Source organism: Zootoca vivipara, chromosome 16 (assembly GCF_965207765.1).
Source record: "Zootoca vivipara chromosome 16, rZooViv2.hap1.1, whole genome shotgun sequence".
Classification (NCBI taxonomy): Eukaryota; Metazoa; Chordata; class Lepidosauria; order Squamata; family Lacertidae; genus Zootoca; species Zootoca vivipara.
In genome coordinates, this window is record NC_142599.1 from 10,474,677 (window position 1) to 10,502,420 (window position 27,744).

Here is a 27,744-nt window from a genome sequence, read left to right on the forward strand (position 1 = left end):
AATGGCATCTCTAAATTCCTGTTTAATGGACCTTGATACTGTACATTGGAGTGGAGTGGAGTGAGTGGGAATCTCACTCATGGAGCAAGGATGAGCTGCATATTCTTTATCAAGAACATCATAGGTCTCTCTCTGTGTGTGTGTGTGTATTTTCTCCTTCTGCAGATCATTTCCCAGAAAATGAAGAGAGCTCAAATTGCCGCTAATTTAACCAAGTTAAGATTGCAAATGAACAATCCTTTTTTTAAAAAAAATATTATTATTATTATTTGACAAAGTGAATGGCTCACGAGTATTGTGCTGTTCAGTTCCCCCTCCGCTCCCCAACCTTTTTTGCACTGCATTATCATCCCAGTTGACAATAGCATGTGCACTTCCAGAACAACAAAGGAGGAGGAAATGAAATAGATTTACATAACCAAGTTTACACTTTATCAAAGGCATGCAAAACCCCATTTGTGCCTAACTTGTTCTCATCATGCAAATTGTTTTTTTTCCTTCCTTCACATTCTTAAACTGGAAATCAAGCACCAACATTTCACTAGGCAAATCTAAAATGTATTTTCTTCTGTGTCAGCCTGTAGCTGACACACACTCCTGTCCTTGGCCTTCACAATAGCCCTGAGATGCAGAGAGGGACTGACACAAGGTTACCTGGTGACTAAGTCAAGATTTGAACCTGAGTCCAGCACCTTAATCACTGCATAACACTGACTCTAAAAGAACACTTGTTATTGCAATGATGAAGAACCTCCAGCTAACCATGAGCTGTAACCAAGGTTTAGTCCCATGGTTTTTGACTTGTGGTTTATCCAGAGAGCTAAACCGCAAGCCCGAGTTCGGGTGACGAGCCAAGGCAAACCCTGGCTTAGTTTAATGCAGTGCAGCAACAGAATGGGTGGCAGATGAGAAAGGTAGCCTCAATCTCCTCTCTGACAGCCAGCACATTTGTGCTAACACATGGTTTGGCTTTGCATGCAAAAGTTCTCAGATTCAATTCCTAGCATCCCCAGGCAGGGCTGGGAGAGCCCCCTGTCTGAAATCCTGGCGAGTCGCTGCCTGCCAGTGCCAGCAGTACTGGTCTAAATGGGCCAGTGATGTGTCTCAGAATACAGGCGAGTGTCTACTAAGAGAAAGCAGCTTGTGTGTGAGTCGGGGATCCACTTTCAGGCAATTTTCTGGTATAACATTTTTTACGCGACTGCTGTTTCTAAGTTTTGGAAGCCATCCAAGTCTCTGTCTCTCTGTCTCTGCCCCACCCCCCCATATCAGCTTTAAGTCTTCTTCCTTACATATAGGTTTCTTAGTTTTGCTTTTCCTCTGAAGCATGGGGAGTGCTTTCCATATCTCCTCTTCTCCAAATAGCATGGAGAAAGATTAACAGGCTAATTGCTGGAGGGACGTAAAGAGCACAGCTCTAAGCCCCCTGCCAACACTAACCTCCAGGAGGGGTGGTTGGTTGGGGTTTTTTTTTGTGCCAGGTAATATTCTGGGAATCAAACAGACCAAAATCCCCAACTGCAACTGCTGTATGTATGCACAGTTAACTTGACAAATGCAAGTCTGCAGCAGAGCCATTAGCCATTGGCCATAGGAATTAACAGTTGCCTGGGAGTGATGAATCACAGAATCACAGAATTGTAGCGTTGGAAGGGACCACAGAGGTCCTGTGGGGATCATTGCTGGAGGGTGTCCTCCCTGGTGAAACACGAGAGGCCCCCATCTGTATTGGCATTCCACCGGTTCTTGAAGACACACCTGTTTAGGGAAGCGCGTCCCTCTACCCAATCTGAACTTCTTGATCCAACTGTTTTAATTGTCTTTATTGTACAGTATATTTTAATATGAGTGTTCTTAAAGTTTTGTTGAAGTTGAAAAATATTATTTTAATTAAGTAAGGGTTTTATGATTGATTTTATGCTTTTAAAACACTCGGAAAGCATTCTAGCGTGTGGGCAGTATATTAATTAATTAATGTCTACTAGGGAATGTGTGAATCAAAGACAAGAGTCTTTTTAAGGGTGCCGTGGAGGTCTGTTTCCTTCTCTTGAGTTCACTAAGGGCTTCTTTGTGGCAAAATTCCTTTCTCTTAAGAAATCCACCCAGACCTCTTTGTCAAGAAATCCCATTCCTTAACCATCCATTCATATCCCCCAAATAATCCCTTCAAAAGGGAGTTATTACAAGACATTCTTTTTCTGCCATCTTGTGTTAATGACTCTCCCTCCCTTGCAAACCATCATCTTAGTTCAAAGTACCTCTTGGAGGGCTTTTGATGAGCTGAACTCAATTTGCTCAGGGTTGGTAATGTTAAATTGGTATTTGGTTTCCATTAACCTGCGCTATAATATCTTGTCGTTAGCAGGGGCCTTGTATTTGGGGGGGGGGGGTGTCGGTCAGGTCCTTACCATCGTTACCGGTAATTCCTGAAAAGACTGTTTATCCTCTCTTTCCCCAGCTCACCCTGTCCCCCCCACCCCCACCCGCATTTCTCCAGTAAGCAACCCAGAGCCCTCGTTCTGTGAGTAATGGGAGGTTTGCTGTCAGCCTGGTAGTACCGAATGGTGAATGCATTTAGCGAGAGTGTCTGTTCTGCTCTGCCTTTAATTAGAGTTAGCTCATTGGCAAGGTGTTTTCATCACTGTAATTGCTTGAGAGAGCAAGGCTCGATAATAGAAGCATAGCTGCAAAGTGGCATTTGAATGCAAACACTGAAATGTAGCAACAATCAACTTTGCAGTGTGTGGGAAAGTGGGGGCACAGGCTAGAGAACAATACCAATTTCACAGGCTCCCAGCTTAGCCGGGTACCATTTCCTATATTTGCTTACCTGCCCCATATAAATCTCAGCTCCTTGTTAACATTTGTAGTAGAAGGGCTCTCCCAGAAGTCCTGTCTATTGAGCATTCATCCTAATTTGCTTGCACAAAGGTTATACTACATCCAGTCTTTACTGACTATTCGTTCTGATATGTGTGCAGGACGATTACGTGACCGTGAGCATTCATCCTGGTTTGCTGGTGGGGAGTTCATACGTCTTCCTATTAGCCATTCATTCCAGTGCCGAGGGCCTTCTGGCGATTCACTCGCTGGAGAAGCCAAGTTACAAGGAACCGGGCAGAGGGCCTTCTCAGTAGTGGCACCTGCCCTGTGGAACGCCCTCCCACCAGATGTCAAAGAGAAAAACAACTACAGTGGTACCTCTACTTACGAATAACTCTACTTACGAATGTTTCTACTTACGAATGGAGCTCCGTCCGCCATCTTGGATGCGGTTTAGATTTTTTCTGCTTACGAATTTCTTATCCCAATGCATTCCTATGGGATTCGACTTACAATTTTTTTCTACTTACAAATGTGTGTTTGGAACGCATTAAATTCGTAAGTAGAGGTACCACTGTACCAGATTTTCAGGAGACATCTGAAGGCAGCCCTGTTTAATAGATGTTATTCTAATGTTTAATAGATTATTCCAGGGGTGTCAAACTCAAATTCATCGGAGGCCGCATCAGCAGTTTGGTCACCCTCAAAGGGCCGGTTGTATCTGTAGGACTATGTGTCCACTCTTTATTTTCATAAATTATTGTCACTGCATTCAATTATTACTGTTTTTTGTAATAATGTAAGTAATAACTAGCTCTGAAAGCAGAAACATAGTCAGAATAATGGCAAGTAGATATTCAAATGTACAATTATTGTACAATTTATTGAAAAATGATTTTTGGTAACTGCACTGGGTGGTGGAGGCTCGCTAGGGTTTCATGCAGGACCTTTGCAGAGCTACTAGTACCTGGAGGTGCTGGGGTCCTTCTGCATGCAGGACAGATGTTCTGCCAGTGAGCCACCACCCTTCACCAAAGGGACTGGCTGAGGTTGACTCACTGGAGCTGCTCTCCTGGTTCCAGGGTTTAAGGGCCAGAAGTATAAAGCAGCATCCTATGTTTCTGAGGAGAGGGAGAGGGAGGGGAGGGGAGGGAGGAAGGAAGGAAGGAAGAAAAGAGGGAGTGGGAGGGAGAGAGGAAGGAAGGAAAGAGGGGAGAGAAAGAAGAGTAGGAAATAAGGAAGGGAATAAAGAAGAAAAGAAAAAGAAAGAGGGAGAGAAGACGGAAAGGGAGAAAGAAGGAAGGAAGGAGAGGGAAAGAAAGAAGAAGAATGAGGGAGAGGAAGAAAGATGGGAAGGACGGAAGGAAGGAAGGAAGGAAGGAAGGAAGGAAGGAAGGAAGGAAGGAAGGAAGGAAGAAAGAAAGAAAAGAGGGAGCAGGAGGGAGAGAGGAAGGAAAGAGGTGAGAGAAAGAAGAGTAGGAAAGAAGGAATAAAGAAGGAAAGAAAAAGAAAGAGGGAGCGAAGACAGAGATAAAGAAGGAAGGAAGGAGAGGGAAAGAAAGAATAAGAACGAGAGAGAGGAAGAAAGAAAAGGAAGGGGGGGCGCCACCTTGATTCAGCGCCAGAAAAGAGTGTGAAGGGACCCAGGGGCAAAAAGCATTTCCTGTGCAGCGTGAGGCAGCGGGTGTCTGTTTTAGGAGAAGTGCGTAAAGCCTCAGAGTTGCACGTTTGTGAGGCTGAGCCGCGGCAGGAGGAGGAGGAGGTGAGGCAAGAGGAGGCGGAGGCGGCGGCTTGCTGGGTCTGTGCCCGGCAGTGCCGTGCGGAGAGTCCCGAGCCTCTGGGACGCAACAGTGCTCTGTAGCACTTTGAATCCTCCTCCTCCTCCACACGGCGCTGCTGGGTGCTTTGTCTGTGCTTCAGCAGCAGCAGCAGCAGCATCAGCCGTTTCCAGGCGCCGAGCCGTGGCAGGAGGAGGAGGATTCAAAGTGCTACAGAGCACTGCTGCATCGCTGTGGCTCGGGGCGCTCCACGCAGCGCTGCTCTGGCCGCCTTTCTACCCCCCCCCCCCGCCCCAGCTGTTTGTCGGCGCTTTGTCGGCGCGGCGCTTCAGCAGCAAGGTCCCGCTGCTGGGTCCCGCTGGCTGGGGTGCTCGGCGGGCCACATGACAAGGTCTGGCGGGCCGGATTTGGCCCCCGGGCCTTGTGTTTGACACCCGTGGATTATTGTATTTTAATGTTTTGTTGGAAGCCGCCCAGAGTGGCTGGGGAAACCCTGCCAGATGGGCAGGGTGTAAATAATAAGATATTGTTATTGTTGTTATTATTATTATTATTATTATTATTATTATTATTATTATTATTATTATTCAGCCTGCACTTTTCAGAGCAGTTCCTCATCACATTTCAAACCGTAAAAGATCTTGTAGGGTTTTTCTAAGTAGATTTGGTGCTCTAAGGCAGTGTTTCTCAACCAGTGTGCCTCCAGATGTTTTGGGACTACAACTCCCATCATTCCTGACCACTGGTCTTGCTAGCTAGGGATGATGGGAGTTGTAGTCCCAAAACATCTGGAGGCACACTGGTTGAGAAACACTGCTCTAAGGTAGCCTTTATCAACCTTGGGTCTCCAGGTGGACTACAACTCCCATCACCCCCTAGCTAACAAGACCAACACTCAGGGATGATGGGAGTTTTAGTCTGCACCAGCATCTGGGGACCCAGAGTTGAGATGGGCTGCTCTAGGGTGACAAGAGTGTTTCAATCCACTTTAATTGTGCTACCCTAAATTTTTGGTGTGTGCTTGAATGTCTCCCTGAAACTCATGACAGTCTGGAGGCATCCCAGGACTAGACTTGTTCTTCAGGGTTCTGCTCCTTCCCCAAAGAACATAGAAAGCCAACTTACACAAAGTCAGGCCAATGTTCCATCTAGCTCAGGGCTGCCACTGAGCTACGACCCTTCCACATCTTATCTGTTGTGCGCATGCAAATGAATGGATGTGCATGATCATTAAGGCGCCAATATAGGGCCCAGCCTGCCATTTCACAAGTGGCAATTATGGCGTCTCCCCCTGATCTGATCTCTTAACTGAAAGGTCACAAACACCTGAGGAAGGTACAAAGCGGGGCTGCTGAGAGCTGTGGCCCGGAAAGGTTTTATGACCCGAGGAATGTTGCAAGGGCCAAATGGCATTTTTGCCTGTGCCTTTTGAGATAGACTTGGTGGCAATTTGTGAGAGGCCTTTCTCTGTGGTAGTTTCCCTTGCACGAAACCCCCTAAAGTAAACCCAAGAGTTTCTCTTCCTCTCTATTTGTGTTCTGCTAGCAGCTGAACACATTTCTCTTTTAAACAAGCCTCTAATTCTCTCACTGCTTAATTTAATTTATCGATTGTTAGTCTTGGCTCCTTGTGCTCTTGCTCTTTGAAGGCACTTTTAGTCTGGCAAAAGCTGTGTTTTAATATGTATACATCGACTTGTTATATTCGTGCAAGAGTGAATGTCAGGGAGAAAAACAAATTTGTTGAGAGATGGCTGCTTTTTACTTCTTTTTGGAACCAAAAATTTGCGGAAGATCCAATACCATTTTCATTGCAGTGGAACCTCGGTTTATGAACACCTCGGTTTATGAATTTTCGGTTTACGAACGCTGCGGGCCCATCTGGAACTGATTAATTCACTTTCCATTACTTTCAATGGGAAAGTTCACTTCAGTTTATGAATGCTTCAGTTTATGAACAGACTTCCGGAACCAATTACACCCATGCTTCGGGTTAAGTACGCTTCAGGTTGAGTACTCCGTGGACCCGTCTGGAACGGATTAATCCACTTTCCATTACTTTCAATGGGAAAGTTCGCTTCAGTTTATGAACACTTCAGTTTAAGTACAGTGGTACCTCTACTTACGAATTTAATGCGTTCCAAACGCACATTTGTAAGTAGAAAAAATTCGTAAGTAGAAAAAATCCTATCTAAAAATTCGTGAGTAGAAAAAATCCTATCTAAACCGCATCCAAGATGACGGAGCTCCATTCGTAAGTAGAAACATTCGTAAGTAGAGTTATTCGTACTCCGCGGACCGTCTGGAACAGATTAATCCACTTTCCATTACTTTCAATGGGAAAGTTCGCTTCAGTTTATGAACGCTTCAGTTTACGAACAGACTTCCGGAACCAATTCTGTTCATAAACCAAGGTACCACTGTATTGTCTTTCGTTTAATTCTGAAGCGTATTTGTTATCTCCCTCCTTTTTCATATGGCAGTGTAAGAATCTTTTTATCCTCAGTTAATTTTCTCTGCATATCTAAAGGGTGGGATACAACTAAGTTTTACTCAGCATAGACCCATTCATTTCAATGTGAATCTTGTTGAAAAAAAGATTAGCCAAGAGCAGGCACAGGCAAACTCGGCCCTCCAGATGTTTTGGGACTGCAACTCCCATGATCCCTAACTAACAGGACCAGTGGTCAGGGATGATGGGAGCTGTAGTCCCAAAACATCTGGAGGGCCGAGTTTGCCTATGCCTGGCCAAGAGAGGAAGCATCAGCTTTCACTTCAGAAACAAAATTTATTCAGTTGATAAATCATGAACTAACCTTCAGTTGAAATATTCGAGAACAATTTACAGTAGGTCATGAACAGTGTTTGAAGTTCCCCAGGCACAAGGTGCATTTTGCAACTGGTGCGGGTCCAATTGCAACTACATGGAGATCTCTGGATCTCTGGCTGGCCCCTCCAGCAGGTTAGTCAAAGAGCTTATTTACAGTACTTAAATACCACCTTTTTCTCCAAGGAGTACATGGTTCACCCCCTTCCTCATTTAACCCCTGCAATGACCCCGTGAGGTAGGCTAAGAGGCTTTGAATGGCCCAAGGTCACCAAGTGAGTTTCATGGCTGAGAGGGGATTTAAACCCTGGTCTCTCAGGTCCTAGTCTGACACACTAACCACTGGCTCATAGTTTTACACCCACCCATCCACTTATCCCTACCCCCAGTCCCCTTCATAATTGCAGTGGTTTGGGTGGATGTGGCATGCACAGACTTTGGGTGGGCGGGCGTCATTTTAGCTTCTTGCCTAGTGTTCCAACTTGCCACTGCTCCGTCCTCTCAACAATTCAGCTCCTATTTTTTGCTCTGTGGTGGAAACCATGTAAATAATATCTGGAGCCAAGTCGCTGACTCTGTTTCCAGATGACACCCTCCTGAGGGCTTGGTTACGTAAGGCACTTGGCTGTGAAGCTGCTTGCCCGCCTCTCTGAAGGAACCAGCATTTGATAACAGCGGAGCTGCATTCTTCGTAGCAAATTGTTATATTCTACACACCAGGTGCTGTGGAAGAGCTATCTATCTATCTATCTATCTATCATCTATCTATCATCTATCTATCTATCATCTATCCACTTGGCTTTTGAACAAGGAGCTTTAAAAGGGGGGGGGCAGAGATTCATTGCAGAGAAAAACGGGGGGGGGGACCTGTTCTCAGTTTCTGCCTCTTATCAGTTTGCTCCAGTGAACATGCAGAGAGTGGCTGGAGAGCTGGAAATGCACCGAAAATGAAGTCAATTGAAAGTTCATTAAAATAAGAGTCAAACAGTGGGAAAGGTGTAAATCCTCATTAAGAACTGCAAAGGCACGATGTAACATAAACAGTGAAGTATATATATTAAAGAAATTAGTATGGCATAAATTAAAAAGGTAAAGGGACCCCTGACCATTAAGGTCCAGTCGTGACCGACTCTGGGGTTGCGCGCTCATCTCGCATTATTGGCCGAGGGAGCCAGCGTATAGCTTCCAGGTCATGTGGCCAGCATGACAAAGCCGCTTCTGGCAAACCAGAGCAGCACATGGAAACGCCGTTTACCTTCCCGCTGTAGCGGTTCCTATTTATCTACTTGCATTTTGACGTGCTTTCGAACTGCTAGGTTGGCAGGAGCTGGGACCAAGCAACGGGAGCTCACCCCGTCACAGGGATTCGAACCGCCGACCTTCTGATCAGCAAGCCCTAGGCTCAGTGGTTTAACCACAGCGCCACCTGGGTCCCTATGGCATAAATTAGGGAGTTGTTAATGCAGCACACACAGGTGCCCACAAAAGGTTTTAGTAAATATCCTCTCAAAATTGCACAGTGCATGAGAGACATCCAGCTGAGTTCCTGCTTCCATGGGCTCGGCCTCTCCTACATTGAACGCTTTGCATGAAATGCCCACATTTCGTTGGAGGCCAGGACAGGACAGCCACCCCTCCTTCCATTCTGAACTGAGGTGAGGTGCAGAAAGTTTATCTCTCTGAGCAAGTTACAGGTAGGTAGCCGTGTTGGTCTGACGTAGTCGAAACAAAATAAAGAAATTCCTTCCAGCAGCACCTTAGAGACCAACTAAGTTCTTCAGATGAAGAAGTGTGCATGCACACGAAAGCTCATACCTATGAGCAAGCACACACATAACGCCATACACCCAGAGCCAATGGGATGTGGGCATGCACCATTTTGTTGCCCCATCTCTTTCTGCTCTTTTCGATGTGGCAGCCATTTTGTGTAATGCTATGGGCTCCACAGCAGCCATGTTGTGACTGGCGCTCCCGGCACTTTCTCACAGTTTCAAATGTGCCCACTGGCCTAAAATGGATGGAAAACCCTGCTAAGTCCCCTGTTTTTGTCTCTGGTCTATGCTTTACTCCCCCCCCCTTTATAGTAGCTGTTTTTCGGGGCGGGGGGACAACAAACATTACTTCTGCACACCTTGAGGTATCTCCTTATTTCACAGTGTCTCTGTTTCGGATCTAGTCCTTTCAGTGATCAAAACTTGAATTTCCTATTGCAAGGAATGATAAATAAAGGGCCATAGAAGTCAAGCGAGGGAGGCTGTGGCCATCCAGAAGTCATTGAACTACAACTTGCATTATCCCTGCCTATCGGCAATATTGATTGGCGCTTTGATCCAAAATATCGGGAGATTACCAGGTTGGGGACGCTTGCTATTCAGGTTCTCTGCCTCGGTGAGGTCCAGAGGCCAAATGTCAGCACACACTTTTCTCTCTGTGCTATTTATTAATGAACATTTGGACTAAAGTTGCCATAACCTCTGGCCGCTTGACATGCTAGCCGGGGGTACTTTTGTGGGAAAGTGTTTCCAACTGCTAGCTACTGGAAGCAATGCCGGAATTAAGACGTTAGCAGCCAGGACCGAATCTTAAGGCAGCTGCCCTGCATGACCACGGAAAAAGAACCTTTAGGTACACACGCCAAAACGTCCCCAGCCGTTTTATTGTCATTTTTGCAAGAACTGTTGAAAGGAAAATAAAAGCAGCACAAGGCTGCAGATCGATGCAAAACTCAAGAGTCGATGTTAGCAAAGACACAAAAGAACCAATAACAATAATTTTATGAAATTAAAAATTAACCGCCGGGTCATAATTTGCTAACCAAATCAATCCGCTAACAAGCTAATCATGAGCACCTTTGCACAGGCAATAATTGAAAGATAGGTCATTAGTCTAATAACAGCAACAATTGGTCTAAAATTGTCTGTGATCAATAAACACTTTTCAAAGGATCTTCTGGTGGCTTTGCATGGGGTGAATCGGACTAATTGCCCGACTTACAAAGCAGGAAAAGATTGCATGAATGCCTGTGGCTTAATGTTTACTTAAATTAGCAAATTAGAAAATTAGTAAAGGGTGTGTGTGTGTGTGTGTGTGTGTGTTTGTGTATATATCTATATATAAAACATGTCTCCAAAACATTAGTTAACCTGCTGTTTTCCAGGTTCCTCTTCCCCAAACCCCTTCCCTCCTGCTAAATCTGTCTGTCAATCCTTCTATCAGCCTCAGTTCACTGAGCGCTGCTCCATCATTTACCATCCGCACACAAGGGAGGTCTAAGTCAGCTTAAGGAGCAGAACCTGTAGAGGAGTATTTGAGACTTTTAGAGAGGGTAAATGGACATGGAATATTCCAAAGGAGGCCTGGGCTTCCAGCTTATCAATACTGCAGCATCCTGTGGCAGGTACAATTTGCATTGCATGTTGCACATGCTATTGAGCAACCCTTGGACAAGAAGCGTGCCGAGGCTTACTTTCACCTCCCCGAGATGGAGTTCTCACACTATTTATATTTTGTATATGTGTGCTAATTTCCTTTACTCTTTTAATGATGACAGAAGAGCCTTTCACGGCAGTCCAGAGAGTTTGTTCTAAATGATGTATTATTTATCCAGTGGATAATGAGCCCTCTGTCAAGATGTCTTCTTTTTAAAGGGGTGTGTGTGTTTCTCGCTACCATTTAAATTCACACTCCAGGACTGCTTAGAATGTGCAATACAGTGTACACATGTATTTAGGGACTTGTGTGTGTTTTCCTTAATAGGCAATCCATCTTTTTTTCTGTGTATTTAGGGACACTTAAATCTGTTGTTGAGTATTCACATTATGTCTGTGGTCTGAGAGCAATATACAATTTTTATTGTGTTTTGGAGGGAATGTGTGATCAGCAAGCTGCTTGTTATAGGGGTAAATCTGAATGATCTTTGTGATGCAGCCAAATAGAGCCCTGCTGTTTAGAATTAAGCCTGGCCAGGGCATCAGTTTCTAGCTTGGGAATGGACCAGAGGGAAGGGGGTCTCTCTCCGGTCTGCTCCAAAGCAGCCAAGTGGCTTCCGGTCAGGGCTTGGGCTGCAGTATAACGTGATGGGTATCCCTAAACAGGCCATACCAGAAACAATCTTGCCTTCCCAGCACATACCTCCTCCCAAGTGACTGGGCTTGGCTGATCAGTGGTGAACCATTTATAACACCGGTCCTGAGAGATTTGCATTGGCTCCCAGTACATTTCTGAGCACAATTCAAAGTGTTGGTGCTGACCTTTAAAGCCCTAATCAGCCTCGGACCAGTATATCTAAAGGAGTGTCTGCATCCCCATCATTCAGCCCGGACACTGAGGTCCAGCTCCGAGGGCCTTCTGGTGGTTCCCTCACTGCGAGAAGTGAGGTTACAGGGACCCAGGCAGAGGGCCTTCTCGGTAGTGGCGCCTACCCTGTGGAACGCCCTCCCATCAAATGTCAAGGCAATAAGCAACTATCTGACTTTGAAGGCAGCCCTGTTTAGGGAAGTTTTTAATGTTTGATGCTGTGTTTTGTTTTTAATATTCAGTTGGAAGCTGCCCAGAGTGGCTGGGAAAACCCAGCCAGATGGTCGGGGTATAAATAAATAAATAAATAAATAAATAAATAAATAAATAAATAAATAATTTATTTATTTATTTATTTATTTATTTATTTATTTATTATAGTGGTTAGAATGTTGGGCTGGGACCTGGGAGACCAGGGTTCAAACCTTCACGCAACTATGAAAATCACTGGGTAGTTGTGAAAGTAAGATGGGTGGAAGGAGAGTTATGTAAGCTCTCAGAAGGAAAGGCAGTATATCAATGCAGTGCAGTGCAGTGCAGTGCAGTGCAGTGCAATACATACAGCAAGAATAACAACCACCCAAACTTGAGGATTATGGGTTGTTGTTGTTGTTGTTGCTGCTGTTGTGCATATGCAGCTTTTCATTTCATTGTCTTCGGGTCTTCATAGCTGGGGTGGGTTGGAAAACAGTTCTAAGATCCACTTCTGGAAAGCAACTGGGCAGCATACCGGTAATAGTGTTCTGGTGTCGGTGCAGCTCTATTGGAAGATGGCAGGATCAAGATATGTCACTCCATGAAGACTTAATTTTCAGCCTTCTGTCCTGTCACCCTTAGCTTAGAAGAAACACAGTGTCATGTGCTCGATCTGAATGTGCTTTGGCTTCTATTCTTATTTTTCTAATCTCAAGAAGGAAGGCATGCTGTGTTGCTCTTCCTCTCCACTTTAGGAAAGATTGGCTTGTGGAGATTGGCCTGCGTTATTTCTCGGCATGTATTTTGTGTGTGTGTGTGTGTGTGTGTGTGTGTGTGTGTGTGTGTGTGTGTTTTGCTTTATCCCCAAGGTTACTTAAATGAAAACAAAGCCTCCTCTCTTCTTCTGGGGTTCATGTGTTCTTTGCCCTTGCCTGACATGCAGATAACCATCGACTTGCTGCTGCTGAGCAAATTAGAGGCTGCCGTCGAAGGCTTTGGGCTCAGATTCAATCTCGTGTCCTGGGTCATTCTCCTTTCTGCAAACGGGATGTGCATTGTTAAGAAAAGTATAATTGAAATTACTTCTGGGAGGAATGTCGGAAGCTGCCTTCGTCACCCAGCCTTGCAAAGAGCTGTGCACCGCACTAGCTGGATGTTGCTTGCAAAGCACAGTTCTGCAGGGGCTTGCAAGCACCAATAACCAGTGGACTAGCAGGGCTTGCTAAGTGCTGTGCAGAAGGGCTTTGCAGGCTCCCTTTGGCCCAACCATGTTTTTACCTGCTCACAGCTGGGCATATATCACATCGGGTGCAGAGCAGGTAGACATGGATTGGTTAAAGTGGGCAGAGGGGTTGTGGTTCCCAGCGGCCGGTATTCAGAGAACCTCTGCCTCCCATAAGCAGAGATGGAGCAAAAAAAAAGGGAGAGGAAAGAGGCCCAGGGAAAGCATCACTGTGGGTTCTGCTGGAGCCCTGGCATGAAACCAAAGTTCCCTGGTGCTGATTCTGGCCCTCCTATCTATTAAAACACCTGTCCCCCTTTGCAAGTTGTCATGCTTGATCTTGCTATTTCAAAGAAAGAGAAAGAAAAATAGTGTGCTCCCCACTGAAGTTCTTCATTCCTCCCCCCCCCCCGTCACCAGTGCAAGAATTGTACACTAACTGGTTATGGGAGCCTGACTTTATTTATTCATTTATTTACTTGCTTGCTTACAGCATTCATAACTTGCCCTTTAGCCAACAAGGCTATCAGAGCAGCTTATAAAAAGAACCACTAAGGTGGCCCCTGCCATCAGGTTCACAATCTAAAAGGACACGGCACAAGAGGAAGAGGGAAGGGGCGGGAGGAGGAAAAAGCAAGCTCAAGCACTAGTTCTTGACGGCTGATGTCATTGGTGGTTCTAGCTACCTTTCCACTGAATAAAGAGCAGTCCTCCCCTTGAAGAACTCTGCCTACTCCAGATTTAGGTCTAGGATCAGAGCAGGCGACACCCTCCAGACAAGGAGGAACAGGGCAGTTCTTCCAACAGAGTTTTCCCTCATGGATTGCTAGAGCCTAAAATAACGTAAAAGCCATTTGCCTAGGGGTAGATGTCACAGGGGACAAATATCGCACACACTGAGGTTGTCTGAACTGTAGTGCCTGCTTTCGACATAACTGACGGCAACTGCTCTGGGATGCTTTCTAAACAGACGGTTGGCCTGCTCAGAAAGAACTGGATTGCCGCAGTGATTCCAGCCAACAACAATGCATGCCAAAAAAATTTCTTTTGCAAAGGAAAGGGAAAGTTGGGAGGCATTGTAGCAGGGGAAACAATAGGCTGCTCCTTGGCTACTTCTAAGTTGTGTTGAGCTCACGACCTGCATTTAAAAGCAAGGCTTCTGCTGCTGGAGGCATGAGATAGAAAGTGTTGGCAGTTCTTCAGGGCTGCCCCAAGACATTTGGGCACCTGAGGCAAGCCACGAAATGCCAGGAACAAGGGTGGGAGCAGATCAGCAGTGCCTCTGATTGGCCAAGGCTGCTGTAGAGGCAACATTCGGTGGGGGGGGGGCTGCCAAAGAGATGGTGTTAGGACACCAGGAATGTAATATGGATGATTGGCTTCCCAAATTGACCAGACGAAATCTCAGGCAGTTGTACATATTATAAAACAGATTTATTAAAACATTTATTGCAATAAATGGTGGCAGTGAGAATGAGTTTCTCATTCTGCCCGACCCATGGGCATACACAGAGTGCTTTTATACCTTTTTGACAGAGTGAAGTGAAGATCAGCCTTTCTGCAGTACTTCATCAACCAATCAAGAGAGAGCACCCCAAGATGCAAAGTCACCCGCCCAACTCTACTAGGTGGCGTTATGTACCTGGTACCTTCATACACGTGTCTATGTGGAATTTTACAGGCACAATTGTGGTTGTGCTCTACTTATAATTTGCGGTGGGCTACATCCTCTTGCTCTTGTGGTTTATGCTAGAATTTCTTAGAAGTGCTGTGTGTGGTTAGATCTTTGCATTAGATGTGCAAACATGCTGTGCCTGTTTGCTTTCTATCAGAGGCAGAGAGATTTAGAATTGAATATACAAAATGGAGTTCTTCTTGCTCTCCTGCGTGGCCTGACCAGGATTATTCTGGCCCTGGTCATTGCCACCCTATATTCCCTCCTCTTCAATATGGAGATGAAGAACAGGTCTGCTTCTGCATCTCCATTTGATTGACCCATTGCACTACAGTGTTTCCTGGTGTTTCCTGTTTGGCAGGGGGTTGAACTGGATGGCCCTTGTAGTCTCTTCCAACTCTATGATTCTACAGAGGAGCCAGCAGCTTCCCATGCTCCAATGTTAGGCCAAAGGATGGGCAACAGAGAGCAAAGTAAGTGAGGAAGCTTCTGCTGACTTTTCCCAGGCTTGTTATTCAGCTTGTCTCAGAAGGGCTACCAGAAGCTTTATACAGACCAAGGTTCTGCATAGGGCTAAGACAATAAGAAAGAAAATTAATATTATGAGCAGAATCTCTTTTAACTATGACCAACCTGGGAGCCAAGAACTAATCTAACTCCATACACTGGGCAGACCTGCACCGTCTAGGCTAACCTTGTGGTACAAATCAGCCTGCTTCTTAATGTTTTTAACATCACTCTCAACACGTTTACTCTGGTTGTATACAGATGCTAGTTCAGAGCCCTCAGAAGATTGCTGGGCTGCAAAGAGGTATGTAGGGCAGAAGAAGGCTAACTGGAAGCTTGCTCAAATGTTAGGTTTTTGACTTCCAGGGAAACAGTGCAAGGCAGATAGAGAACTTCGGGGTGGGGGCTGCCTTTTCTACTGAACAGTTAAAATACCTGACCAAGGCTGTTAAATGTTTCTTAGTGTCACCAGAACTAAAAAGGTTCCAGGAACCTCCGGCTGTGATCAGGAACTAGCAGTCATTAAAGACATAGTACATTGCTTTTCTTAAATCAAATAGCAAAATATTTCACAAACAGACCTACATTTTGTTACCTGGCACATTCAGACCTTCATTTTGAAACTTCTTAACTTAAGGTATACAAGCTAGTGTTTCTAAAACAAGTGAATAATGTGCATCACTAAACAGTTTAAAAGTGCTACCACACATGCACATGGGGTTGGAAATCTTTCCTAAGGGGGAAGAATAATTCACTGTTAGGACAGACACCATCAGCTAATTCATAGGACTATACACAAACTCTGAGAGCCTGTAGATTAAGGCATTCAGTCTGCAGAACTGTCAGTGTAAAATAACCATGAAAGTTTTTTTTTTTCCTGCTTCAGCTTGATGCTATAAAGCAGAGTAAAAATGCTTGCTGAATTTAAGCCTGGTTCAGCTTTTGATTAATCTATTTCCATAACTCCTAAGCATTTTCTGTTGAAGTTTTTAGCCTTCGTGTTAGACCTAACTGGGAACACATATTTGCATTATACAAACATCATTTTTGTCGAAGCACAAGTGCCACTTTCTACTACATTGCATTTCCATTTGAGGCACAACAAAAAAATCACAATACAGACTTTTGGCAACAAAGGGTTCTTTCTCTCAGGTGGGCCATGAATCTATAATGGCCACACTAGTCTTCAGAGATACTAGGATACTATAGTTGCTGGAAATCTAAAAGCCAAGGGGCTTTAGCCACTGTTTCCAAAACTTTATGTCAGCAGGAAAATACACAGTTCTCTCTCAGCTCAGTACTGGGCTTCAATGCAAATCAGTGGGTTTCAAAAGTTCCTACACAGTTCTAAAGGCCAGGAATATATATATATATATATAACAATTGGAGGTTTGTCCTAGCTGAGCATTTGGCTACAGAAAGAATGGCTATTGTTCCAGTTTGCCAGAATCAGGAGAGGCTTGCATTAGATATCAGTGGGCTACCAGAAGCTTCTCCCATCATTTCCAAAGCCAGAACTGAGGGGTGCACCTGGCCAGCTCTTCCAGTTACATCCCCAACCCAGCTATAGCCCTGTATCACCTAGGGAGTTGCTGGAACCCTCCCCATATCTGTATGACCTAGGGAGTTGCTGGAACCCACCCCATGGTTCAATTTCTGAAACTGTTTTGGGTCTGTTCGCTCAAGTGAGGCAGGTACACTGCCCTTCCTTCCAAATTAAGGATACTGCTTTGGGGGCAGGTAGACTTCTACTGTGGGTCCCACTCAATTGATGCCTCCCATACAAATATACATTCATACATACATATATAAGGGTCTAAGATTTACTGCGTCTCCTTGTCTCCTTGATGTTTGGTGCTGCATAAGATGGACATTCCTCAACCCGTGCGTCGAGTGACAGCGTCCGGAGTGTCACAGCAGGGGCTACTTCGGTTTCCCATGCGCTGGGCGTCTTTTGCCGGTCAGACGCTGCAAGGGGAAACTGGTGCACCGTGCGCTGGGTACCCACTCCTGATTAGGTACAGCAGGGTGTGGATCCAGGGGGTCATCTCAGGCACTTTCACCGGATGGAATGGATACCTCACCACCTAGGAATGAAGAGGGTCTCGTCTCCCTTCCTTCAAGGATTCACTCAGGGACTCGCTAGCGTCAGGCTGGAACCATCGTGTCAGGCTCCGCAAGGCTACACGCTCTTCGCTCGAGTGATTTCCTGTAGATAAAAAACAAAGGAGGGGGGGGGGAGAGAGAGATTGTCCTTGTAGCTGCCGCTGCTGTTTTAGAACTTCTTGCTGGTTAGTCCACCACCAAACTCTCCGAGGTAGTGCGTCCCACGTATTGGACATTGAGGTGTGTCTGGCACACAGAAGTCATCTCTGGGATGTAGCAGCAGTTAGTTGAGAAGTCATCTCTGGGATATAGCAGCAGTGCCTTACAGCAGTCTTTGCCGAATTTCACAAGGCTTGCAACAGGATTCCACGTCTGGTCCATCTTTCAGGATCTCCCCGTGGTTTCTCTTTCCTTCCACAGAACTTCATGCATGTGCAGGGTTAAGGAGGGGTCCTTTAAATCCGTATTTGCCTCCCATCCAGCTGCCGACGGCTGAGTTCTGCTAGGATACTGAAGCCTGTTTTTCAAATTATGCAAAGTCTTGTGGTTTCTAGAAGAAGAAAAAACTTACAGCTGCTTTGTAGCAACGGGCTGTTTCCGTGAGACATAAAATTTTTTAAAGTCAAAGCATTTAGAGCAGTAGTGTTTTTGTAACCTGAAACGTGGATCTCCAAAGCATAACATCTTTTCTCCCTACTGTCACAGCAACGGTCTTTGGTCACACAATGTCACACAATAGAATGTCCGAAATGGCAACACCAGCCAGGCACAGCCACAGTCTCTAAGTGCAGGTTGCAGGAGAAAACAAGTTGTGCAAATACAAATCATGCAGAATCGCTTGTGTAACCAAATAAGGGGGGTTACGCCACACATCTCTGCCGGAGGTTTGAGAGTTATTGAGATGTTGCAGCCTGTCTTCCAACGTAGTGTTAGATTCAAACAATGTCTTTACACACAAATCTCAATTCAGTATAACTTCCTTCTACCTTATCCTAAATTCTTTAGTTGACAGACATTCATTTCATTAAAATATGCAGTTCTACAAATTTTCCAACATGTTGCTGTCACAAAAACATATGAAATGGGGTTGCAGGTAGGAGGGTTAAACCCTTTAAACGTAGTTTGCTTTTTGAAGGACTCAAATGTCTCTTTTTCCCCATTCTTGTAAGTTTCCCCAAAAACTAAAGTCTGCACAGTTCCAACAGGACTTGGGGAAAAGATTTTAATTGTTCAAATAAAATCTATTGTCTCTTGCGTTGTGAACTACTTAAGTACATAATTTTTCTTTTCTTTTCTTTTGAAGCCAGCTGAAGCATATGAAAACATTTTCTGAGCACCGTTACTGGCATTTTGTCAGTATCCTGTGCGGCGGTAGCCTCATTTCTAGTGTGGTGAATAGCATTTTAAAGGTTCCAGAGATGATTTTTCTGAACCAATCCTCCGCTGTCTGTTTGTACAGCCCTTTTAGGCATAAAATAAGTCTGATGCTTCTTTTGGCTTTTTGGTGCTGTTTCAAGGATATTTAAAAACAGAATACTGGGTGCCTATGTTTATAACAAAGTCCAGATGCAGGTAACTCTTAGGTCACCTTGACCACGGCTCCTTGCCATGCCTGCCAAACCGACGAACTCTCTTCTGCTGGGACCCCCTTGTCCCATCTTTCTCCGAACACTCTTCCTTCCTCTTTTACATTGACCGAGACATCTCCGTCCTAGCAACTGACCTTCACCAGTGACCTTTGAACCCCTTCTGGTTCCTCACTGGTCCTTGAGCCATTATTTGTTGCTGTTTAACCACTGCCTTTCTCTTCATCTTCTTTCTCACAATGCCTTTCTTCTCTCGGGGGGGGGGGGGGGAATACTGGTTGACGCCACCTTTTTTTTTTTCTCCGAACTTGTTGTTGGCAGGACTTGTAAATTAAATTTCTTTTATAGCATTCTGAATTTATCTATCATGAATTTGAGGGAAATCACATTTTCCCCTCCTCTTTACCATACTCCTCCCATTTATGGCCCTGTAAAGTATCCTCTCATTCAACCAGAGCATGCACTGGAAACTTTGCCACACATACCATGCATTGGACACTTTACCACACTCTACCTCCCAGTTTTTCCTTGTTTCCTAAGTATCTATTTGTCAGGGGACCTCCTCCCTACTGACTAGTACTAACATATACATTTTCCTCCTCCCTTTGCCTTTTACCCAAAGCGCCTGGTTCCCCAGTTGACCTCTGATTAACTGAGTACTACCAACACGCTGGAGATGTGATCAGGATCTCCCTTCCCCTCATTAAAGGGGGCCAATTCCCTTCAAGGTACCTTTTCCCTTTCTACTTACCCCAGCCGGCTTTTCCTGTTCTTCCCTTCCAACCTCGGTCCTTTTGCCTCTTCGTTCAGGGCACGGAAACTCAAGGGCCACCTCTGATCATCCGGAAAAAGTCTGCCGGTGTGCACCAGACCAGAGGCGCCGTTAGGAATCTGCGCCCTGTCCAGTGGGGCAAAAGGGGACTGCCTCTGGTTCAGGGAAAAGCCCTCATCCGAGTCACGGCACCAGAAATGTTAGGACACCAGGAATGTAATATGGATGATTGGCTTCCCAAATTGACCAGACGAAATCTCAGGCAGTTGTACATATTATAAAACAGATTTATTAAAACATTTATTGCAATAAATGGTGGCAGTGAGAATGAGTTTCTCATTCTGCCCGACCCATGGGCATACACAGAGTGCTTTTATACCTTTTTGACAGAGTGAAGTGAAGATCAGCCTTTCTGCAGTACTTCATCAACCAATCAAGAGAGAGCACCCCAAGATGCAAAGTCACCCGCCCAACTCTACTAGGTGGCGTTATGTACCTGGTACCTTCATACACGTGTCTATGTGGAATTTTACAGGCACAATTGTGGTTGTGCTCTACTTATAATTTGCGGTGGGCTACATCCTCTTGCTCTTGTGGTTTATGCTAGAATTTCTTAGAAGTGCTGTGTGTGGTTAGATCTTTGCATTAGATGTGCAAACATGCTGTGCCTGTTTGCTTTCTATCAGAGGCAGAGAGATTTAGAATTGAATATACAAAATGGAGTTCTTCTTGCTCTCCTGCGTGGCCTGACCAGGATTATTCTGGCCCTGGTCATTGCCACCCTATAATGGCAGATCTGGCCTCCCAAGAAGCGCCACAGATGTTGTTGCCACAGTGGCAGCGGGCGATGCATTTCTTGGCGACTAGATCTGCTGCCCCTATGGATCCTGCCGCCTGAGGTGGTTGCCTAACCTGCTTCATGGTTCGGCTAGCACCTATTTGCTCAGTTCTGGCAGCAAAGGTTCTTAACACCAAATGGCTGGGCTGGTATAGATGGTATGGTATTGCTCACAAACACTCCAGCTGTGCCGCTGACATGCAAGGAGGGTTTGCAGGCTTGTGAGCGAGAGAGGCAAGCGAGGGCAGAGCTCCTCCAACCCAGGACCATAGCAGGTTTTTCAGAACAACAGACGTGGTAAATCCTACCAGATGTGGCTTTCCTGGCAGGGGCATCAAGCCCTAAGCAGTAATGAGCAGGTGAGGGAGCTGAATTGTGACTGTACTGATTTGAGCTAACCAGCCAGTTCTTTGGCCTCAGGCTTCTAGTATATATCTTGACTGCTCCACTGGGTACTCATTGGGTTGGGGTGTTTATGAAGAGAGCATGCTGGAGTTCGGAGGAAAGGAAAGTCCAAATGCATTTTGCCTGGAGCCGGCAGCTACCAAATGGGAGTTTAATGTTGTCATTTATCTCCCCCACTGCTTCACCCAGTGCTTCCTAAATCCCTAGTGCAAGAGTGGGGACCATTTTTCCCCGCTGCATTCCACCCTGGGTGGCAGCGGGTGGAGGGCACATACTGGCACTATTGGTGGGTGAGGCTTTCATCCTTGCCTGGTCTGCTGGTTATCTGGTTGCCCAGACCTAGGACTGCTGATTGACTTGTCCTGTAGCACTCATCCTGCCTTGTCTTTGCCCCAAACAGGACAACAGATTCCCCATCGCTGCAATACTCAGACCTCTTCCACCACTGAAATCCATTTGTGATGCACAGCACACAACTGAACCTGCTCAGTTACAAATGGCGATAAGAGTAGGGTGGTTTTTTGTTTTTTTTAAAAGGAATGCCAAATAACGCCACCTCTCAGGCTGCAAAGTTCTGCTCCCACAGATGACTAAACACAGAGATGAAAAGGGAAATGTGGAAGAAATCATTTGTCCGTCGGTTCATTCCCTCATGGGTTACAGAAAGCCAAGACGTGTTAGCTTGCGCTGATATTGGGGGGGGGAGGGGGAGGCCGGTTACCTTACTGATGGTTGCGCGTGTTCTCTTTATTTTTATCCTGACAAGCCTTTTTGTGCTCCAGGGCATGTGTAAGAAGAATTAAATGCAACCCGTCAGAGTCCTCTGCAGGTTAAGAGACAAGAAAGATAGTGCAAAGGGATTAAGGATTAAAAGGTGGCAGGGAAGCAAGCTGTACAAGCAAGGGTAGAATTGGTCTCTTCCGCCAGCTAAATATTTATGAGGGTGATTGCAAAGTCTTCCTGAGGTTTGTGCGTGGGGAAACATCAGAGGTCTGATTTGCTGGCTTCCACAGAGTTTGCCCAAAGGTACAGAAGAATTGGTTTCTGCCCAACCCACCACATTTGCAAATAGGCGGTAATAATATAGGGGAACTTGGGGCCCTAGGAGCCTAATTCACTCCTCCTTCACTCCTCCAAGTCTCTCTGTTTCTCCCGCAGGACTTTTCCCCAGTCCACACTCCCTACACACTTGACTGGCCCTGCTTCACACATACCTTGAGTAGTTTTTCCCACTTGGAATGCATCCTTGAACTCTGATAATGCCTTTTCCTTACCTGGGTGGAGCCGAGGTGTGTGTGTGTGTGTGTGTGTGTGTGTGTGTGTGTGTGTGTGTGTGTGTGTAAACTAGCCTTCTGTGCAAATGTGAAATTTACATTCATTGCTCCACCCACTTTTGCTTCTAGCCCTGCCCCCTACTGGCATGTGGCCCCCAGAAGGGAATATGGGCCTTTGGCTGGAAAAAAATCCCCAGCCTTGATTTAGGAACATAGGTCATATTGGCCCGTCCAGTTCAGTATTGTCTATATTACAGGCATAGGCAAACTTGGCCCTCCAGATGTTTTGGGGCTACAATTCCCATCATCCCTGACCACTGGTCCTGTTCGCTAGGGATCGTGGGAGTTTTAGTCCCAAAACATCTGGAGGGCAGAGTTTGCCTATGCCTGGTCTATAACAACAGAGTTCCCCATTCCTGCCGAAATGCATATCTTTTTGGTATCCTTTATTAACATAAAAAATGCAGTAATAGTAATCGAAGTTAGAAAACATAGGAGCAATGCACAGCTTGTGTTTTCCAAATGGAGAACATATAATGTAGGAGGAGGAGGAGGAGGGGGAGGAGGAGGAGGAGGAGGAGGAAAGAAAGTTTGTGAATTTTTTCCTTCAGCAGTAGTCAGAGTCCACATATTCTTGTACTAGAATGAGCAGTGTTTTCAGTCCTATAGTGTCTTCCATTTCTGGGCCAGCATCCACATACGAATTCCTTTAGACCGGAAGCTTACTGTTTGATCACCTCACAAGTTCAAAAGGAAAAGTTGTCAGGAAACTTGAACGAGGCATTTCGTTTTCCATTTTCACTTCCGATTTGTATGCCACCTTACTAGATTACTATACACAGGGCACTTTACAACAACAGAATATACAACAAATATCACACACCTTGTAAAGATCTTATCCAATGCAAAAAAGTAATAATGTAAACATAACTTTAAAATAAACAAATAAAGTAATATTCAACAATCCATTGGAATATAATCACAATAAAATTAATTCTTAAAATATCAGCAAATATTAATTAATAAGAAATTCACTCTTTGCAAGTACAATACTATCTACAGAACCATCAGTCCAAAATGCATATTTAATTGCACAAGTGAAGAACTGGTAGCAGGAGGCAGACTGTAAAACTGTTCCCGTCAGCCCCGGACAACAAGGCTAATAGCCAAGGATATTGGGAATTGCAGCTCAGCAATACTTGGAGGGTCAAACATTCTTCCACATCCGATTTTCACTGTGTAGGGGCCTGGCAAGAGCACCCTCTTCTGCACCCAACACACTCCTGTAGGAGCCCTGAAAGCGAATCAGCCCTTGCGAGTAAAGGATATATGAAAAGAACACTTCTCTTTTTAATGCGTTCTTATTTGTTCTGCCACTTAATTTAGCGAGGAAAGCTAGTCCCACCACGCACGGCTTGGCAGGCAGGGTTAGACAGAAGGCTCCCTAACTAAGCAGGATCAATAGAGACAAAGGCTGATTAAGACTATGCAAGTAATGGGGCATGCCTTGTGTGTTCCTTTAAACACTCCTGCCGTTCCCATTTGGCGGACATTGTTCCCTTTGCACTTAGATTATCTTTAATGTTAAAGGAATCCAATTCCGTCATGTTAAGTTTGCCCTGCAGAGCGGAGTGCGAATGCAAGAGGCCGACTGCTTCAAAGGCACAAGCACGCTTCAACCTCCTTTTGGCTTTTGTTGCTGCTGTTTCATTTTGTTTTCAGTGGCGGTTTATTAGAAGGGCTGTTTGGTTTGGGATGCTGTTTGCCAGAAACGGAGAGAAGGAATAGGGTAGCGATAGAGCACGTGCCCTGCCTCCAGGGAGCCCTTGGTTCGACGACCCCCAGGATATTTGGCTAAAAGATCTGCTACTGGCAAAGGCCTCTGACCAAGACCCTCCAGAACCACTTTGTCATGAGCCCCATGGAGGAGCCAAGGAAGGGATGGCCCAATCATGAGGATGAGTGGGAGGAGCTCAGAGAGTTGGCGCTGGGCAACTCGGAAGGAAGATCCTAGTGAGTTAGGGAAGCCAAAGCTGGATCGAGAGGGTTGGTAGAGAAGTGTCCTGCTCCTTAGATATTAGATTCCTCTAGCCAGGTATCTGTCCTGGACTGGCTGGATGCCGAGGAGTGGTGGGAGGCACAAGCTGGGGAACCCCCAAGGGAACCGCCAGCGGAAGAAGGCTCAGAGCCAGGGGAGTTGTGAAGGGATGGCGATAAGAGGTCAGAGGGGGAAGAGGGAGCAGACTGGGAAGAGGATGTGTTGGAAGCAGAAGAGGTAACGGTTTTGTGAGTAGGGCGAGTCTGTGGCAGAGAGCGGTGCAGACTCAGAAGCAGGAGAGGAGGTGGACCAGGAGACAGAGATGAGGCAGGCCGCTGTGACCAGCTCCCCTCCCTGCAGAGGAATGATGTGGGTGGAGCAAAGAGAGACAAGATGAAAGAGCAGTGGGAAGGAGGGACCTTCGGTCCTCACAACTGCTTCATTGGAGCAAGACCTACTGGGAAGAGTTGCTGTTTTGGTTTCTTTGAATAAAGTGTTAACTTCACCCACTCCAGGTGTTTTGTTGCTGACCTGTCAGTGAAGGGCCTTGCTGTTATTGGGGAGGTCAGTCAGATACCAGTCGACTCTGACTACACCTCTGTCAAACAGGAGGTGGCAGGACCAGCACAAACAAACTCCACAGCAGGCATACCCAAACTGCGGCCCTCCAGATGTTTTGGCCTACAACTCCCATGATCCCTAGCTAACAGGACCAGTGGTCGGGGATGATGGGAATTGTCGTCCAAAACATCTGGAGGGCCGAAGTCGGGGAATGCCTGCTCCACAGATTCAACCCACTCGGATGAACACCTGTTCACTTGCCTGGTCCCAAGACCCCAGCCAACTGCCAAGGAAGGGCATGTCACTGTTGGATCAGCATCTTTCTGGCGCTCAGCCAGTGCCGTTCACCTGCCGGGCCTTGCAACGCTTGCTTATATATCCATCTGATTTACACATTAAAGATTTAATCAGAAACAGGACTGCAAAATCATGCTGTTTATCTGGCAGTGAGTGCTAGGATGCTCTGCTTAGCAAGAGCAGGTGATACTGGGCTAGGCAAGGGGTGCAGAACCTCTGGCCTGTGGGCCAATCTTGCAACAATTCCCAAAGCTTCCAGGCAATAGGGATGCACTGTTAAACCACTCTGAGAATTGTATCTCTGTGTAGGCAGTGGGGGGGGGGGCGCTATAAACTTTTCGGCGCCCTTAACAAACTGCAGTTCCCAGGATGCTTTGTGGGAAGCCAGTGGCTGTTTATAGCAGAATAATACTGCTTTAAATGTAAAGCTCAGATGGGGCCACCTGGTTTTCAAATTTTGTATATTGCATGTTATATATTATATATTAGGGACCCAGGTGGCGCTGTGGTTAAACCACTGAGCCTAGGGCTTGCCGATCAGAAGGTCGGCGGTTCGAATCCCTGTGACGGGGTGAGCTCCCGTTGCTTGGTCCCAGCTCCTGCCAACCTAGCAGTTCGAAAGCACGTCAAAATGCAAGTAGATAAATAGGTACCGCTCCGGTGGGAAGGTAAAAAGTGTTTCCGTGCGCTGCTCTGGTTTGCCAGAAGTGGCTTAGTCATGTTGGCCACATGACCTGGAAGCTATACGCCGGCTCCTTCGGCCAATAATGCGAGATGAGTGCGCAACCCCAGAGTCGGTCACGACTGGACCTAATGGTCAGGGGTCCCTTTACCTTTACCTTTTAAATGTAAAGCTCAGATGGGGCCACCTGGTTTTCAAATTTTGTATATTGCATGTTATATATTTTTTTCCTTTGTAAGCCCCTTTGAGACACCTATGAAAAGTGGGTATACATTTTTAAATAAATGAAAAGTAGAAGGCAATGTTGTTAGAGGATTGGAGGCATCCGACTTAGCATCCCTTGCAGGCTAACCCTGGGTACTGCTCATCTAGTAGGCCTGCCTTTTATTAATTTCCTTGGAGGGGCTGCTGATTGGCAGTAGACAGGTTGGATTTCCAGTTTACCAGGCAGTTTTGTTGATGCTGGAGCAAGGCCTTCGGCTGGTTATTTTTAGTGCTTTGCGGCTGACTGCCAAGAGGTCATTGCTGCTGCTGCTGCTTAAAATGATTTGGAGTTATTATTACTATTATTACTATTATTAATGGTTTTATTTTGCAAATTCCATTGCCGGCTGCGGAATTTCAAGTGCCATCTGTCTGTCTTTGGGCTGGTGGTGGATTGTCTTGACACATACTCCCTGTGATTTGTCACCACCAGCTCTAGCTTTGCCTTGGCTGTGACAGACATGCTTATCAGCATCTGACAGGGAGGGAGCGAGCGAGTGAGCAAAGTGACAGGGAAAGCCTCATTACTGGCAGCCTGGGAAACACTAAATTCACACCGAGATTGCTGGCTTCCTCCTCCCTCAGACCACCACTCTCCAGTAAAGCATATTTCCCCAGTGGCTGCGTCGGCTCTCAACTTTTTCCATTCTTTAAAACTCTTAACACAACATCCATGGGCACAGTTGTGCCCGCTGCTGCCTCCCAGGGTGCTCACAGGAAGGTATGTGTAAAAAAATCCCCTCAATAAATGCATGAGAGACTGTTGGCTCTTCCTGCTTAGCTCCTGTTTGCATTATCTCAGCCTCTCCTCCATGAAATGTACCCCCTTAATCGTGCCCACATTTCATTGGGTGCCAGGATTAGACACCCACGCTTCTTCCTGAACAAAAGACAGTCTAAAGGAGCAAACACAGCGGTGGCCGATGTAGGAGCCTTTTGCCTGGGGCGGGGGGGCCACACCTTTACCCCATTTTGTGGTCCCATCTCTTTTTCTGTTCCTGTAGATGTGGCAGCCATGTTGTGTTGTGTTGTGCCATGCCCGCACAGCAGCCATTCTGTGTATGAGGCCCACGGCAATCAAAAAAATCTAAACGTGTTCACTGGTTTTAAAAAGATTGGCAGCTCCTGCTGTCTAGCATTTTCCATCCTTCCCGTGCATCGCATGCCTCCAGGAGCTTTCCACTCATAAAGGGTCTCTTTATACCAGATGGAAATTCCTTTGTACAAATACATGGGCTGGCATGAACCTTGCATGGTGCAACCCATGATGTGATAAGTGCACATGCAACTCTCTCCCACATGCATGCAAAAAACACAGCACGGAAATCACCAAACGCCTGTGAGATTCACCCAATTTCCCTACCCTGATCCAGCCTAGTCATTTCCCCAGTGAGTGTCATTTCCATTTTTTGGGGGGGGGGGGAGGTGGGGGTACATGAGACTCTCCCACTCCAGTGAGACTCTCCCCCTTAGCGCACCCATTTCTCATTGCCACTATCCTTTTGCTTGTCTCCTTCTGTAGGCCCAGGGCAGCTCTAGATTTCCCGCTCACTCACCATCCTTCCTGGTTTCTTACATAAAGCTTACGGGGAGGTTAGA

The 27,744-nt window shown here is 46.0% G+C and overlaps 1 protein-coding gene and 1 long non-coding RNA gene across 24 annotated transcripts in view; one reads left to right on the plus strand and one right to left on the minus strand.

The window, feature by feature from the left end:
* FBRSL1 (fibrosin like 1) overlaps positions 1-27,744 on the plus strand; it is a 791,192-nt gene that overhangs the window by 175,013 nt on the left and 588,435 nt on the right. The window lies entirely within an intron of this gene.
* On the minus strand, positions 14,553-20,573 carry LOC148683088 (uncharacterized). The gene is made up of 2 exons (XR_015947408.1): positions 16,942-20,573; positions 14,553-16,903 (listed from the first exon to the last, which is right to left on the minus strand). It is a non-coding gene; the product is annotated as an uncharacterized LOC148683088 (long non-coding RNA).